The sequence below is a fragment of the Sciurus carolinensis genome, chromosome 6 (genome assembly GCF_902686445.1).
Source record: "Sciurus carolinensis chromosome 6, mSciCar1.2, whole genome shotgun sequence".
In the NCBI taxonomy this organism is placed as follows: Eukaryota; Metazoa; Chordata; class Mammalia; order Rodentia; family Sciuridae; genus Sciurus; species Sciurus carolinensis.
Genome location: NC_062218.1, coordinates 108,357,522 through 108,372,688, shown reverse-complemented (window position 1 = coordinate 108,372,688; position 15,167 = coordinate 108,357,522). Strand labels below are relative to the sequence as shown.

The following is a 15,167-nucleotide window of genomic DNA, read 5'->3' as shown; positions in this document are numbered from 1 at the left end:
CCACCCACTCAGAGGCCCACAGCCAGCCAAGGAGCCCTTCTCCCAGCACCCCCTGCATTATGGAGTCCCGTGGCTCAGAAGTAAAGTCCTGGGGGGCTTCTCACGCCCCTGGCCACCAAGGCCTCAAGGAGAACTGGGGTTGGGGCCTCAATGCCCACCTAGCACGTGGGCCATGCACCCTTGCCACCCTTTTCCCCTAAACCACAGCTGGCCTGGCCAGTCACCTAGCTTGGTCAAGCATCCAGGCCTTTGCTGGTAAAGTTCCCATTGCCAGGAATGCCTCCCCCCACCCCCTGGGACACTTACTCATCCTTCACCATCCCAGTTCCAATGTCACCACCTCTCTTAAGTCATCTCCAGCCCCCACTCCTCCCATTCCCAAGCCTCCACCCACCCCACTCACTGTGAGAGGCTGGGAACCAGGACCCTCAGGCCCAAACAGAGCACAGATATGTGGTCTTTGGCTCACACAGTGTTTTTCTTTAATTTGAGATTAGTTAGCAACATTTTAAAATCAAGAGGTTTCACATAAAAGTCAGAACTTTAACTTCTCTTTTAAAGCATCACGTTCTAGCAACACTGGGCACACATCGCAACCAGCCACCATCAGCTGAAGCAAGTGCAGTGCCCACCTCAAGGGCCATGCACCCTGCAGTCAACCTCCTGCCAGTGTCTGGGGCACCAGAGCCTGTGATCTGTGCAGAGCAGGCCAGGGGACATTTTCATACCGTCTGCCCCTGGCGGGCCCATCACTTACTGACCCCTGGGTGGACGGGCCCTGCCAGGCACCTGGTACACGGAGGTGCCTGGGGTGCCCCTCAAGGACAGGAACCAAGTCTGGTTCATCAAGGAAGCTCCCACTTACCCTAAAGCCAGGTCCTTATTGAGACTCAAGATGTGAATGAAGGAGTAGCTGTAGTTATTCCCAATTTGCAGATGAGAAGAAGGCTCCAAGGTAAAGTGACTTGCCACGGTCACACGGAAGCCACTAAATCTTGATTCAAATGGGTTTCCTTTCTGACTTTGAGTTTGGTCTTTCATTCCTCCATGAAACTCAGGGGTTTCTATAATAAAACAACAACAATGCCATTAAAATTATCATCAATAGGGGCTGGGGTTGTGGCTTAGTAGTGGGACACTTGCCTAGCATGCTTGAGGCACTGGGTTCGATTCTAAGCACCACATATAAATAAATGAATAAAATAAAGGTCTATCAACATCTAAACAAATTTTTTTAAGGTTGTCATCATTAGTAATACTGATACCACACATGAGCATTTACTATGAGCCTGGCACTATGCTAATAAGCATTTTTCACACCTTATCTCATTCAATCCTTACAACGTATACTGTCATTATCTACATCTACAGTTAAGGAAAATGAGACCCAGAGAGGTTAAGTCATTTGTCCAAGATCACACAGCTAGGCAGTGGCAGAGTTAAAATTTCAGATCGCATGAGAGGGAGCACTCCAGAGACTGCAAGAGAGCCTTAGCTGGGGAGTTCGAGGGGGACCTCAGCCACCAAGGCCTCCAGTCCTCAGTCAGGCTCCCACTGTGCTCTCCCAGCCCTAGCCCCAGCTTTCCTGCCAAGGTGCTGGGGATAATGAATGAGATGCTCTGGTTGTCATGGAGACGCCATGGCAACGCTGCACTTTCGGGAAATACCACGGTAACCGTGGCCATTGCTCTAGAGTTGAAAGTCATTCCTTACCCCACCTCCCTACCCAAAAGTGCTCTGGAACTCCTCAGGACCCATAAGGGAAGGGAGCCTTTTTACAGAGCAAACAGGGAAGGGGTCCTGGCTTAGGATCCAGATGAATGGGTGGGTTCCAGTAGTGAGACAAGAGCTCCTGAGAGCAGACACAGAGACTGAGCTAGCTGTACCTCTGATGGTGAGGCGTGTCCAATCGCCCAACTCACATGTTTCTGGTGCCTACTGCATGCCTCCGGGCCCTGGGGAAGGGCCATGTGCTCATCCCCTTTCACCCTAGCAGCCTGGAAAATGGTAGTGCATGGCCGCTAGTAATGCAGTTAAGGCTCAGTCCAGAGTCAGTTGCTTGGGTTGGAATCTAAGCTCCATTTTCTACCAGTCTTGTGACTTTGGCACAAAGCTTTCAACATCTCTGAGACTATTACCGCAACTATAAAATAGGGTTTATACTATTATCTATCTTGAGGGGCAGTTGCCACAACTAGGAGAGATGATGCAAGTAAAACACTCAGCTGAGTGCCTGGCACATGATGATGCAGGCTAAAAGAGTGTCCATTTAACAGATTTTAAAACTGAGGCTCAGGAAGGAAGTGGCCCAAGGACACACACCAAAATAACAGTGGACCCAGAAAGAGAAGACAAGAAGTCAGGCCAGAGGAAAGGAGCAAGGGAATGGGTTCTAGGAAGGAGCTTCAGGTGGGACATCACCCTGGGAGCTAGGAATGATGAGTGTTCCCTATTCCCTCAGTCTATATGCAAGGTGCCGAGTACAGTACTAGGCACTAAAAAGGCTGTGGTGACTCAGACCCTCAAAGTAGGATTTCTAAAGGCCTTTGGGCATCTTGGTTTTATGTCTCTGGTATGATGTTGCTGCTGGTCAAATGGGGACAGATCCCTGCAGCCCCCAGAACTCACCCACCACTCGGTGTATCTGCAGCCCCGTTGGGCCCCTTCCCACACACGCTAACTCACATGCACATGAACACATAAGCAAATGCACACAGTACTGACACGCCCAAAAGGGGTCATCAGAGGCATTCCAGCCACACGGACACTGGGAGGAGGGACGGGAAGCTGAGAAGAGGTCGTGTGGAAAGAACCTGCAGACAGGCTCAAAAGTAAGAGAATGGGGAGAGGCAGGAGAGTGGCAAGCTAAGTCCAGACCGCGCAACTTAGCCAGACCCTGTCTGGAAACAAAAGAAATAAAATGCACTGGGGGTGGAGCTCAGTAGTAGAGCAGTCGCAGCAAGCTCAAGGTCCTGGGTTCAATCCCCAGCACCGACCCCCCCCCCCCCCCGCCCCATACACACTGATTGGGTACAGAGCTGGGCAGGGGAAGGTGGTGTGTGGTGCAGGTCAGGCACTGATAGCCCCACACCCTACACTCATCCAGAGCCACTCCCCACAGCTGCCCCAGCCCCTCCCAGCCTGTCACACCCCCAGTACAGTCACACCACCACCCACTATCCAGCCACACCCCAAGCCACCCAGTTCCACCAGCCACCCTGACATGGCCTGCCCCACCCATCACGTCCAGTACAGGGAAGAAAATCCTTCACATTTGCTTCCCAGCTGTGCAGGAGTTTCTCCAGGGCAATTACACCCCTGGGAGGCCAAACCAGAAGCAAATCCTTTCCTCTACTAGAATCTGCCGCCTGCTGCATGCCCCACCCCCACCACCCCTGCAGTGCCGCCTGGCCAGGGGTCAAGCTGCCGCCTGTCAGTCACCCCACCACCACCAGCACTGCCACCAGCAGGGGATGTCAGTGGTCTGGCTCAGAATCACAGGGCCACAGAGAGCAAAGACCACCCTGCAGTGGGCATTCGGGGACACTGAGGCCCAGAGAGGAAAGGGAAAGGACCCCTGGCATGGCACCAGCCAGGGTTACCGCACTCCCACCTACCTTGGCCCCTTTTGTCATCCATTCAACCCCTGCCCATCCTCCTCCAAGGCCAGTCGCAGCTAGGAATCAGACTTTGCTCACTGTGGATTTCAAAAGTCCTGTTGAGCTCCTTTCTGCATGCCCCCATGCCATGCCCAGCTCAGCTGCTTCCCCACTGGAACACCTGCCTCCCAACTCCAGAAGAGCTTCCTCCTGGAAGAAGAGAAAGCCTCCTACCACAGTAGGTGCTCTACACCCATGCACCCTTCCCCTTTATGAATCTGCTCCAAGGAAAATGGGATCCTAATTAGAATAAGTTATACTCCATGTATATGTCAAAATACACTCTACTATCATGTATATCTACAAAGATTTAAAAAATAAAATAAATGAATCTGCTACAAGGACCTTCTAAGCTAAATGCATTACTAAGAGTAATGCCCATTTCTAAGGCATTTTGTGTCTATAACACATGCTATTATTTCTTCCCTACAGTAGCACCATGACCTATCTCCCCCTCATTTCACAGATGAGGAACTGAGGCCCAGAGAAGCCCAGGGCACCAATGAGTGGGTGACTGGGAAACTCAGCTAGAAGCCTGGGCCCCTCAGCTCCTGGCCCCTCTGTTCACCTGACACAGCAGGCGCCTGCCAGGTGCCCTGCACATCCCATTCTCTGCTCCCTTTGACTAGTTCCCTTTATGGTTTTGTTTTTATCCATTCTGTGTGTGTGTTAACCTCACAAGCAGCAGCTAATGATCCCTCCTGGAAGCAGCCCCACCAACCTGCATCCATCAAAGAGCACACACAGCGCCGGTTCACTTCCTGGTTCTCACCTTGGGACTCTGTCTGGGTTCCCCGGCTAGCTAGGAAGGCCCAAGAGAAAAATCTTGAGAACTTAGACCCCACTTACTTGTTGAGAACCAGTCTTTCCTCCCACAGGGCCTGAGTTGAGAGCTTACCTTTGTACCCGCCCTGAAGAAAGGGTTTACCAGGCAAACAAACCAGAGGGCCTGGGGGAGGTGAGGGACAAGGCAGCCCAGGGCTGCTGCCCAGGACCAGCTCCCTCTAGTCCCACTGAGGCTCTCTGCAGGCCAACAGGAAAGGCTAGCTTGCCCACAATGCTTCTCCAATCAGGGTTTACCCACCCCTCAAGTCTGTCTAAGACAATCTGATCCACCCCCAATTTTTTATCTTAGGTTCTAATCACAGACACTCAAAAGGAAAAGAGCACTTCCTTACCAACATCACCTCCTTCGTTGACAGCAGCCAACACGGATTGAGCTCCTGCTCACTCCCTGAGGCTGGGCTCACTTCCCCACACCCAAGTCTCACACCCTGAGAGGGTGCCATTGGGCACGCACTCCACAAACAAGGAAACTGAGGCTGAGAGAGGGTAAGTTACTGACTCAAAGCAGGGCTGTGCAGAGATGGAGTAGAGCGGCCCTCCCAGCCCGCCTTGGAGCCCCTGCAGGATCCTGCTGCTCACACTCCACAGCCCAGGGGACAGTCTCCTGCAGGTAGCCAGCCCAAGGGCTGCTAAGGCAGCCTTTCTAGCAACAGTGAGCTTCACAGTCAGAGGAGGGCACCATGGTCTCCAGAAAAGTCCACACCTTCTCCTGCTCGGGAGCCCACATGAGAAAAGGGGGCTGCCTGCATGCCCCAGTCGGCAGCCTCCTCCCTCCTCCCTCAAGAGGAGAGAGCAGGGAGTGAGGGTCACAGCAGGCAATCCCAGCTGCAGGACAACACGAGGGGCAAAGGTGACCAGCATGCCTCACAGGCTTGGTGGAGTCAGGCCCCATACCAAGCACTTCCAATCACTGCCTCAGTTATTTGTCACTTATTTCCAATGAAGTAAAAATAACTTTGGACCTTGGGCTTCTCCCCATCTGCCTCTCCCACATATCCAGCTCCAGGCTGCCAGGCATATCCTGAGAGATTCTGAGCAGTTTTACTAGGAGGCCAGTTCACGGATATGGGAGCCAAACTCCGTGGGCAACCCACATCAAAGTCCCCACCCCTCTAGGCTCTGAATATTCAAGAGTTGGAGATGAGAAGCTAGTGCCCCCCACCCACAGTGAGTCAGGCTCCCCCAACCCTGGAGGCCAGGAGTTAAGGACAGAGTGCTGGCAGAAAAGAGGAGGCATCTGAGTGCCTGTAACTCGCACTGTGTCTCTGAGAAGTCCCTTCCCTTCTCTGAGCTTTTGCTTCCTCAACTACACAAAGAGGTATGTGGATTAGATCAGAAGTCTGTCACCTTTTGAGGATTACAGGACCTTTTGAGAAGCTAAGGATGGTTGCTAGCAGACTCTCTTCCCAGATACACATATTCAGATGGACCCAAGAGCCAAGTATGAATGTGGAAACTCTGCAGGGGTGCCTTGTTCGGTCTAGACCATGAGAACCAGGGATTGCTCAGGGGAGTTGCGTCTTTGACAAGCCCCAGTTCTCAAAGTCTACACAAGGCTGAAGTCACAAATGCTACATCCTAGCACTCTGGGGTTCACCACTCCAGCTTCCCCAGGGCCCTGAAGCAAACATTTAACTCTTGCACCTGTTGTCCTCAGGTGGATTCGTGGATTTGTGGACTTGCCAAGCTGTCCTGAGAAGCTCCAAGAGAACCTGAGCCCTACCTTCTCATCCGCCAGCCTTCTCCTCCTCTTCCCTCAGCTATCTGTCCACCTCTGCAGATACAAAGTCCTTGTCACCATCAGCACACCACAGTCACTACCTTTTTTTGGGGGGGGGGGGGCAGTGCTGGGGATTGAACCCAGGGCCTTGTGCATGCAAGGCAAGCACTCTACCAACGGAGCTATATCCCCAGCCCACTACCTGCCATTGTTTTAAATCATTACACACAGGCAAACTGCTCATGGGGCAGCGCTGGGAGCTGCTTTTGATTCTAACTGTAGACAGAGCCATGCACCAGGCTCAGGGGGCCAGCCTGCATGCCCAGGCCCTCCTGTATGGGTACACACACACACAACACATACACACACATGTTCAGACACACAAGAAGGACTAGACAGGGTGAGGGACTAGGAACAACAGTTGGAGAGTCCAGGGAAACCAGCACAGTCCAGGGGAGCCAGGAAGAGAAGGACAAGACCCACCGGAGCTCTGGGAGTTCCAGATGCAGTGGCTTTGCTCCTCTGCACTTGGCTAGGTCCTCTCCATGGCTCCACACTCCTCACTTAGCACGGCTGCACCTAATCCCAGGGCCAGGACAAATGGCATTACTGTCAGTCCAGTCCCCTCCCTAGGAGGGAGGGAAGGATGTGTCCCTGGGGCACTCTGAGCCACCAACCACATTCCCGGAACCCCCACTCTACCGCCTGCAACATCACCTCCCTTGCCAGGGTTGCCAGCCCCTACCTCCTGGGCCTCAGAAAAAGAGGCCCTCTCCAAGTCTGTCCCAGCCCAGAGGTCCCCAAAGCAGGCATGGGCCCACCTAGAGGTGCCATCCATGGAAAAGGAGAAAGCATGTCACCAACCCTCATGCCAGTGAGTCCTCTGGTCTCTCTAAAGAAGCGGCAGTGAGGAACAGAAGGAGCCCTATTTGGCAAAAAGAATAACTGAGTTCCAGCTCTGCCTGGCTTCCCACGTGGCCTCAAGCAAGGTCCTTCCCCTCTAGGTCTGTTTCCCCACCAGTCCTGAGAAGAAGAGGAAGACTGTTATCTCCTCTAGGAACCAGCTGGCAGTCACAGTGTCCGTGACATTGGCTTTCGGACCCTGTCCCCACCCGGCTGGTTGTCAGGCCCCTCCCATTGCCCGGCCCTGCAGAGGAGCAAGAAGGGTGACTGGCAAAGGTGTGGACAGTGCTAGTCCTTCCCAGAGTCAAAATACTAGAGTTGAAAAAAGGACTTTTTTTTTCCTTTCCCATACACTTCTTCTGTCCACATTTTTTATTGGTCATTACAGTGGTACACAATGATGGGATTTGTTTCTATATATTCATACATGCACACGATACAACTATAAATTACCAATATCACTCCCCAGCACTCCCCTCTCCCTCCCTCCCTGCCTCTGAAAAAAGGACTTTAGAAGGCAAGGTCCAGAGAAGAGAAGCAACTCAGTCCTGGTCACACAATGAGCTAGAAAAAGGCAGGCCAGTCTGGGTTCACTTCTTGGCGGCAAGCACTTCTAAGTGTCCACTTTAAAATGTATTTGACTTCTCAGAGGACACCAAAGGACAGCACAAGATACCTCACTAAGGGCAGAATCTGAGGCCCCAAGAGCAGCAGTAGAACATAAAAGATGGTGTGTCCACACATGTGGAGCCCTGGAAGACTAGGCCAACCTCTCAACCTCTCATGTCCACCCCAGGAGGGTGGACTGAGGTCCTGCCAGCCACAGACAAATCCTAGGAACCCCTTGCAGGGATTAACAAACATGGACATCTCTTCAGAAGTCACCTGAGGCCCAGTAGGCAGTCCCAGCAGTGGAGACAGGGAGCTGACCCAGAAGGCCACCCCAAGACCTGCTGGCTCTGGAAAATGCCAAAGCCTTGGGAAAACTGAAAAGCCTCCAGGCAGGTGCCCAGAGCAGAGGAAGCCAGGTGGGCTGTGATGACAGAGGAAGGGAAAAGCTCTGAGGTGCCTGGAGCCACGGAAGCCCCCTAATCTCCTGGAGGCCTGGTGGGCACAACACAGGGCCCGCTGAGTCCAAGGAGGCTTCACCCAGGGAACACATGAAAGCAGCCTGTCCCTCCACACTTGCTGGGGCTTGTCATTACAACAAGCTCCTGCTGACAATACTCCTGGATGAGAGGGGGCTCGGCACACTCACAGAAGGCACAGCTGGCAGGGGGAGGGGTGGGGGTGGGAATGGTGGGTGGGAGGTCCTAGCTGTCTCTAGGACTCAGCCAGTTCAAGGTGGGAAACAGCACAAAAAGCAAAGTACCAGGTGACTTATTTCACACAGGTCCCCTTTAAAAAGGGGATCAGGGGCTTCTGTGAGACTCTATAAGGTGCCTCTAGGTGTCCCCTAGGAGTGAGTCCTAAATCAGGCACTAACCAAGGCGGGGCTCAAGTAAGGCTATTGAGGGGCCTCTACTCTCCACACACTGTCAGAGGGGTCCCTCCTGAGACCCAGATGCCCCTCCTGCCTTACCCTGGCCCCAGCCTTGGACTGACTCTTTATGGGCCTTGCTTTGTTTACCTGTAAACAGGATCCTCCTAAGCCTGAGTTGGGTGATTCTGTAGAAAGCATAAGTGACCTCCACAGCAAGTCCTCAGAAATGGTGCAAGGCCACAGGTCCCCAACCTCCATAACCCCACAGTTCACCATGCTGCAGGTGGAAATCACACTGTGCAAGTACCCTGTACCACGAGGTGCTGGGTCCTTTGCTAACTGGTCTCCCCGACCCTAGCCTCCTTTTACAAATACGAATGCAATGGTTTGTGGAGGTGAAGCAACTTGCTCAAGTTCCCTGTTGGGCAATGCTCAGCTGAGATCCAAACTAGCATCTGTCTGGCTCTTAATCCCCACATTCCAAGGCATCAGCCACAGAGAACCCAAAACCCACCAGGCCTGGAAAGGCCGTTGGGTCTTTGCACCGCCCACATTTTCTAGAATATAATGCTGTGGCTAATGTCAGGCAGTCAAAAGCAAGCAGGCAGGATGAGGAAGTCCGTGTAGGTGCTGGACATTTTGCAGACTGACCAGCCTGCAGCCAGTCAGTTGTCCAACACGTGGTTACCACGTCCTCATCACCGTCAGCATCTGCTACCATCTGCCATGTTTAAATCATCACACACATGCAAAGCTCTTTCATAGGCATTGCTCTGGCATGGAAGGACAGCTTTATAAAAGCCCGAGCAAGAATTTCTTACCACTTTCTCAGGGGCAGAAAGTGGGGCTCCCAAGAAAATGAGTGACTTCCCATGAGGAATACAAGAAGGCAATTTCTGCAAGTAAACTTGGAGCCCACTTCCTTTGCTTCCCTGTGCAGGGCTGGTCTACTCCAACCAGCCCAATGGCCTCGATGGGCCTTTGTAACAACAGTGACTACTTTTGAGAGCTCACTCCATGCCAGCACATCACATGTCACCTCAGTTACCTATCCCAACATCCTGTAAATTTAGTGTTGCTACTGCTTTCATTGAGCAGATGAAAGTGCTGAGGCTCAGAAAGATAGGCCATTATGCCTAGGGTCTCCAAGCTATGCAGGAGCAGAGCTGGCATTCAAATGTAAGTGGTCTGGTTCTACAGCCTGAGGCCTAAACCTCTATGCTGCATGGCTCTGCCTGGGAGGCTCCATCCCAAGCAGTCACTGGAAGGGGACGGGAGGCCAGACACATCAAATAATGTGAGTGCCCAGTAGGGTATGGCGAGATTACGATAACAGGAGGACAAACAAAGCTCTTGGGGAGTCCACAAGAGAGAGGCTGGTATAAACATCTGTCTGGGCAGCAGGCCAGGAGTCTGAGTAGGGACATGGGAATAGAAGGAGATAAGATGTGAGGGGCAGGCCTTGTGAAGGCCTTGGTCTAGTGCCTTGCTCTCTCTGAACCTTGATTTAGCCAGGTGTGAAGGAAAGTCCTTGAAATATCTCCAGAGCCCCTATTATCCAAAGGACCCTTGGACCCTGGGAAAACAAGCAATGCCCAGTGACACCCTGGCTATGAGCCCCAGGGACTCTGAAATGTCCTTGGCTGTCCTGGTACAGCTCAACTGCTGGAAAACAGGCTTGCAGAAGCAAAGGGCTTGGCTGACATGCCTGGGCACCAGTGAAGTGTGGGTCCTTAGGGGGCACATTCCACCCATTGTCAACCTCTTCATGGCTCCACTGGAGGAGGTACCACCCCGCCTGGACTCAGACCAGAAGCTGAGGTCACATCCAAGTGCCCAACGGAATGCCTCTCCAAGGCCTGCCCTGCCCCATCAGCCCTGTTCAGACCCATATGCTACCTTTTTTTTTTTTTTTGGAGTGGGGAGACTGCCTATGCTTCGCAGGCTAGTCTTGAACTTTGGGGCTTAAGCAATCCTCCTGCCCCAACCTCTGGAATAGCTGGGACTATGGACTTAAGCCATCATGCCTCACTCAAGAATCTTATATGCTACTAAGCCCCCAATGTCACCCACCCCTCAAAGACCCTCACTCACATTTCCCTAAGGCTCACCACTGGGATGGAGAGACAAGAAGTCCTAGGAGGCAATAAGGTAAATGACCACCCTCTTCCCCAATGGATCTAAAGTCAGAGATTGCCATGTCAAGTCAATGCAGACCTTCAGCTAAGGAATGGGCAGAGAGTCCAACAGGGCCAGCCTCAGTTCTTACTCTGGAAGGTGGGAGGGCGGGGGACTTGCTAAAAGGACTCAGCCCCTTTAGCTCTGTACTCAGCTCTCATAGCTGCCCTGTCAAACCACACACCTAAAATGTTCCTGCTCAATAACTTCCATGAGTCCCTCCACCAGCTGGGCAAAGCCCCTTAAGCAGATGAACCACAGGAGTCATTGCCACAGCCTCTATTAACTGGGTGTAATATGTCCCAGGACCTCTGCTTCATGCTTTCTCTTTGTTTCTCATTTAACCATCACAGTAACTCTGTGAAATAGGTACTATGATTGGTCCGTTTTTGTTGATGAGAAACTGAGGCTCGGAAAGGTTGTTACTTACCAGAGTCACAGCCACATGGCACTCATGCCTGACTGATTTCAAGTCCAGATTCCTAACAAGTGTATTATATCATTTCTCCAAATGTTCCCAGTCACCCTTAGACTTCTGAAGCCAGCTCAACCCTTTTATACACAGGAGGGTAAACCAGGCACAGAGCTCTCTCTGTTGGTATTAGAGCCCAGATGAAGACTAAGGCCTCCAGCCTCCCCTTCCACCTCTGCCAGTTCCACCCCAGAAGGAACTCCCACTTAGGAGGCATGCCAGATGGGAAGGTTGGGATCTCCATCATGACAAGTCCCCTCTGTCAAGAAGGAAGAGAAAAATGGGAGAAGATTTGCAGAGAGGGAGAACATCATGAAGGAGCCAGGAAACATGTGTTCTGGTAGAGCAGTCTCAAAGCTGGGGCATCCCTAACCCCTTACAGCAACAGGGGCATGCAGGCTCCAAGACCCATTTATACCCATGGGACTCCCCAACAGCATGAGACCAAATCTAACACAGTTGACCGCCACTTCTCTCCCCAAACCTACTTGTCCTGCAGCCTTCCCTGTCTTAGTAAATGACAACACCATCTTTTTAGTTCCTCCAGTCAGAATCCTAGTACTCAACACTCTTCTCTCTCATACCCCACAGCTAATCCCTCAGCAAATCCTGTCAGCAAAATGAGTCCAGAGCTTGACCTTTGACGCCCACCCCTCCACAGCCCACCACCCAGCCACCTTACTCTTTCATCTGCATGATCACAGCTGGGTGGCCTTCAACCCCCACCAATCTTCCCCCATCCTCCAGTGTCTTCACACAGTCGTCCATACCACCCCTCTTAAATATAGGGCAAAGCTAGGCCCAGTGGTGCACACCTGTAATCCCAGAGACCAGGGAGTCTGAGGCAGGAAGATCCCAAATTTAAGGCCAGTCTTGACAATTTAGTGAGACCTGTCTCAAAATAAAAAAAAAGGAAATGGGCTGGGGATGTAGCTAAGTGGTAAAGCATCCCTGGGTTCAATTCCCATTATCACAATAAAAAAAATATATATAGGGCAAAGCAATCATTCCTCAACCCCAAGACTCCAGCACCTTCCCCTTCACTCAAAATTAAAAGAGCAAAGTTCTGTGGGCCAAGAAGCACAACCCTATCTGCCCCCCTGTCACTCATTCTCTGCACTGCCACCCTAGCCTCCTGGCTATTCTTATTTTGTTTTGTTTGGTACCAGGGATTGAACCCAGGACACTCAACCACTGAGCCACATCCCAGCCCTTTTTATATTTTATTTAGAGACAGGGTCCCACTAAATTGCTTAGAGCCTTGCTAAGTTGCTGAAGCTGGCTTTGAACTCACAATCCTCCTGCCTCAGCCTCCCGAGCCACTGGGATTACAGGCATGCGCCACCATGCCTGGCCGCCTGGCTGTTCTTTACCCATGCTCAGCACCCTCCTGTCTCACAGCCTTAGCACAACTGCTCCCCTCCCAGATGCTCTTCCCCAGATTTCCTATGGCTCCCCACTTCCCTTCTGGAGTCTGCAGTCCCCTTGCTGGAGACACCCACATGGCATCACAGAGATGTGCCCTCAAATCATACTTTCTACCCCCAAGCCAACTTGATCTTTCTTTCAGGCACTTCTTACCACCTGGACATTATATGTATTTGGTAGTTTGTTGAGTCTACCCCACTAGTAACCCCACATTCAAAACAGGGACTTGGTCTATTTTGTTCATCACTGTATCACAGCTCCTAGAAAAGGACCGGGAACAAAGTAGATATGTAATAAAAATGTGTTAAATGAAGGACTATTACCTCCCTCATTTGGAAACACTTTTTAGTCTCTGCAGCCCCCAGGAGACCAGGAGGCTGATACCATACCTGTGCCAAGTAAAACCCTGAGGGGTTTCACACTACCAAATCCTGGGCAAAGACCAGATCCCAGAGCTGCTCTGGGACAAGTGACCATGTGGATCAACGGATAAGACTTTACATCTGTCCCTGACTGGTGCCTCTGTACATCTTTTATTCACTGAGCAAGAACTTCTGGGTCCTGACGTGAGCGAGACCGGGGCTGTCGTTGGCCTCCCTCATGGCCCATCAGCGAGGGCCCATGCTCCCAGCAAGTGAGAAGGAGGAAGGAGGCCCAGCGCCACGCCTGCCCTGTTCCTGTCATTAGCTGGAAGACTGTCAGAAGGAAGCTTTGTTCTCAGAAGAAACAGCAAGAAGCTAGTGCCAGGCGGAAGTGGGCAGAGACAGCTGTCCCATCAGAGTTCAAGGAAAACCAAAAAAGTGGGATGGAGGATGTGAGAGGGGTCATTTGTGCACTTAACCGGTTTCATGCCTCCAGGGTGCTGTGACATTGTTCACTTTCCAGGACCTGGTTTCTAGGTGCTCATAGGTAATCAAGGTATGCTCTAAAGACCCCCAGTCTGGATCTTCTGAGAAGAGGAAACAGGATCCCAGACAGAAGGAATCGGAGCAGGGGACAAGGATGAGGGGAGTGCAGAGATCTGCATGCATTTTTTGCAAACTTCACGGGTTCTTCTTATACCCAGACTATTGCAACCTCTCACCTAAGACCTCTTCCAGGAGGAGACATCTTAGCTGGCCTTGAGAATTTCTTTTGAATGGAAAAACAGAGAAACAAATGAGCTGATGGACAAAGTAACATGCTCAAGAAGGAGCATGAAGCGGACAAAGGGGAAGCAGAGCAAACACCTGAATCCTCCACCCAGGAAGCAGAAGTTTGTACCCCCAGGAATGCTGGGCCATTCCTTCCCCAAACTCCCCCAAGCTCCTGTGGGTGTGAGTGAGGGGGAGCGCAGCAGGCGGAGGGCTCCTCTCCTGTGTGGGCCGTCATCTGCAGCTTAAGACGCTGCCTGGGTCAGTAGCTACTCAGTGGCTCTGCAGCCAGAGCTTATCTGGGGGGAGGATTCCAGGGCCACAGGGTAGGATGACCCAGAGCCTCTATCAAATGAAACCCTGACTGCTGGCAGGGACACCACTGCCACGCCTTCCTTCCCATAAGAAATGCTTATTATGCTCCTGCTGTGTACAAAGTCCTGAACCTAAGCACAGTGCTTTGAAGGGCACACAGATGAGGCAGCGCCACCACCACCCACCAACAGCTCCCAAGGAGACAGATAAGGCTGCACACCACTACAACACAGGAGGGAAAGTCATCATGCCTTAAGGACAGGTCAGCAAACTCAGATGCCTTCAGGGACCATAAAGATCATGGAAGTACATGAAGCAGCTGGCCAGGAATGGGGTACTGGCCACTGGAGAAAGTAGGCTCAAGGTTTTTCAATTTTCCAAATTTTGAAGTAAAGCCAAAAGTATGGGTTTTGATGTAAAATCTCTTGGCAATTCACTCAATATTTGGCATGAACCAAACAAAATCTTCCCCTGGGGCAGATGTAGCCTGCCAGTTGTGACCTCTGTTTTCTTAAAAGGGACAGAGAACACACTGTGGAGCTTAGCAGAGGCCTGTGTCTCTGCAGCTGAGGTAGCAGGGAAGGCTTCCTGGGGGAGGAATGGGGAGGCTCTCCGAGGAGGGAGTCCTGTAGGAGTTGGGCTTACATTGCCACTGGAACCACCAGGCCTCATGCAGAAGCTGCCTGGCAGGCCACAGCAGGGACCCAAGACGCTTAGGCAGCCTGCCTCCCCACCCTCCCAAAAGAGGAGTGCCTATCAGTGTCCCTACAGCTAACACGGAAGCATCAGTTCTGTTCTGCCCCAGGTGGTGGGAGGAGGGGCCATAGGCCCAGCAAACCTTGGGGACTAAATCTATCAGTGGCAGACTAGCGGGGGTCCGATTTCAAACCTGAAGCCTGAGGAAGGCCAGTGAACAACAGCTCCGTGGGGGAAGGGAGAGAAAGAGACAATGGAGGGACAAAATGAAGCTGAGAATGTGTCCTGCCTGGCCAGGGCCCTGCTGTTACATAACCCTGCCTCAGGACAAAGC

General features: G+C 52.1%; 1 protein-coding gene across 9 annotated transcripts in view; it reads right to left on the bottom strand.

The window, feature by feature from the left end:
• The window catches only part of Ndst1 (N-deacetylase and N-sulfotransferase 1), a 59,756-nt gene that overhangs the window by 33,398 nt on the left and 11,191 nt on the right, over nt 1-15,167 (bottom strand). For 2 of the 9 annotated variants that reach the window (XM_047555380.1, XM_047555381.1), the window contains exons 2-3: nt 6,709-6,804; nt 866-1,064 (exon numbers count right to left, since the gene is read on the bottom strand). The gene's annotated coding sequence lies outside the window, so the exon portion shown is untranslated. Of the gene's footprint in view, nt 1-865; nt 1,065-3,617; nt 3,661-4,380; nt 4,426-4,557; nt 4,578-6,228; nt 6,280-6,708; nt 6,805-7,089; nt 7,229-15,167 lie in introns of those variants that run through there. The other 7 variants (XM_047555378.1, XM_047555382.1, XM_047555383.1 and 4 more) reach the window with 6 other exon arrangements.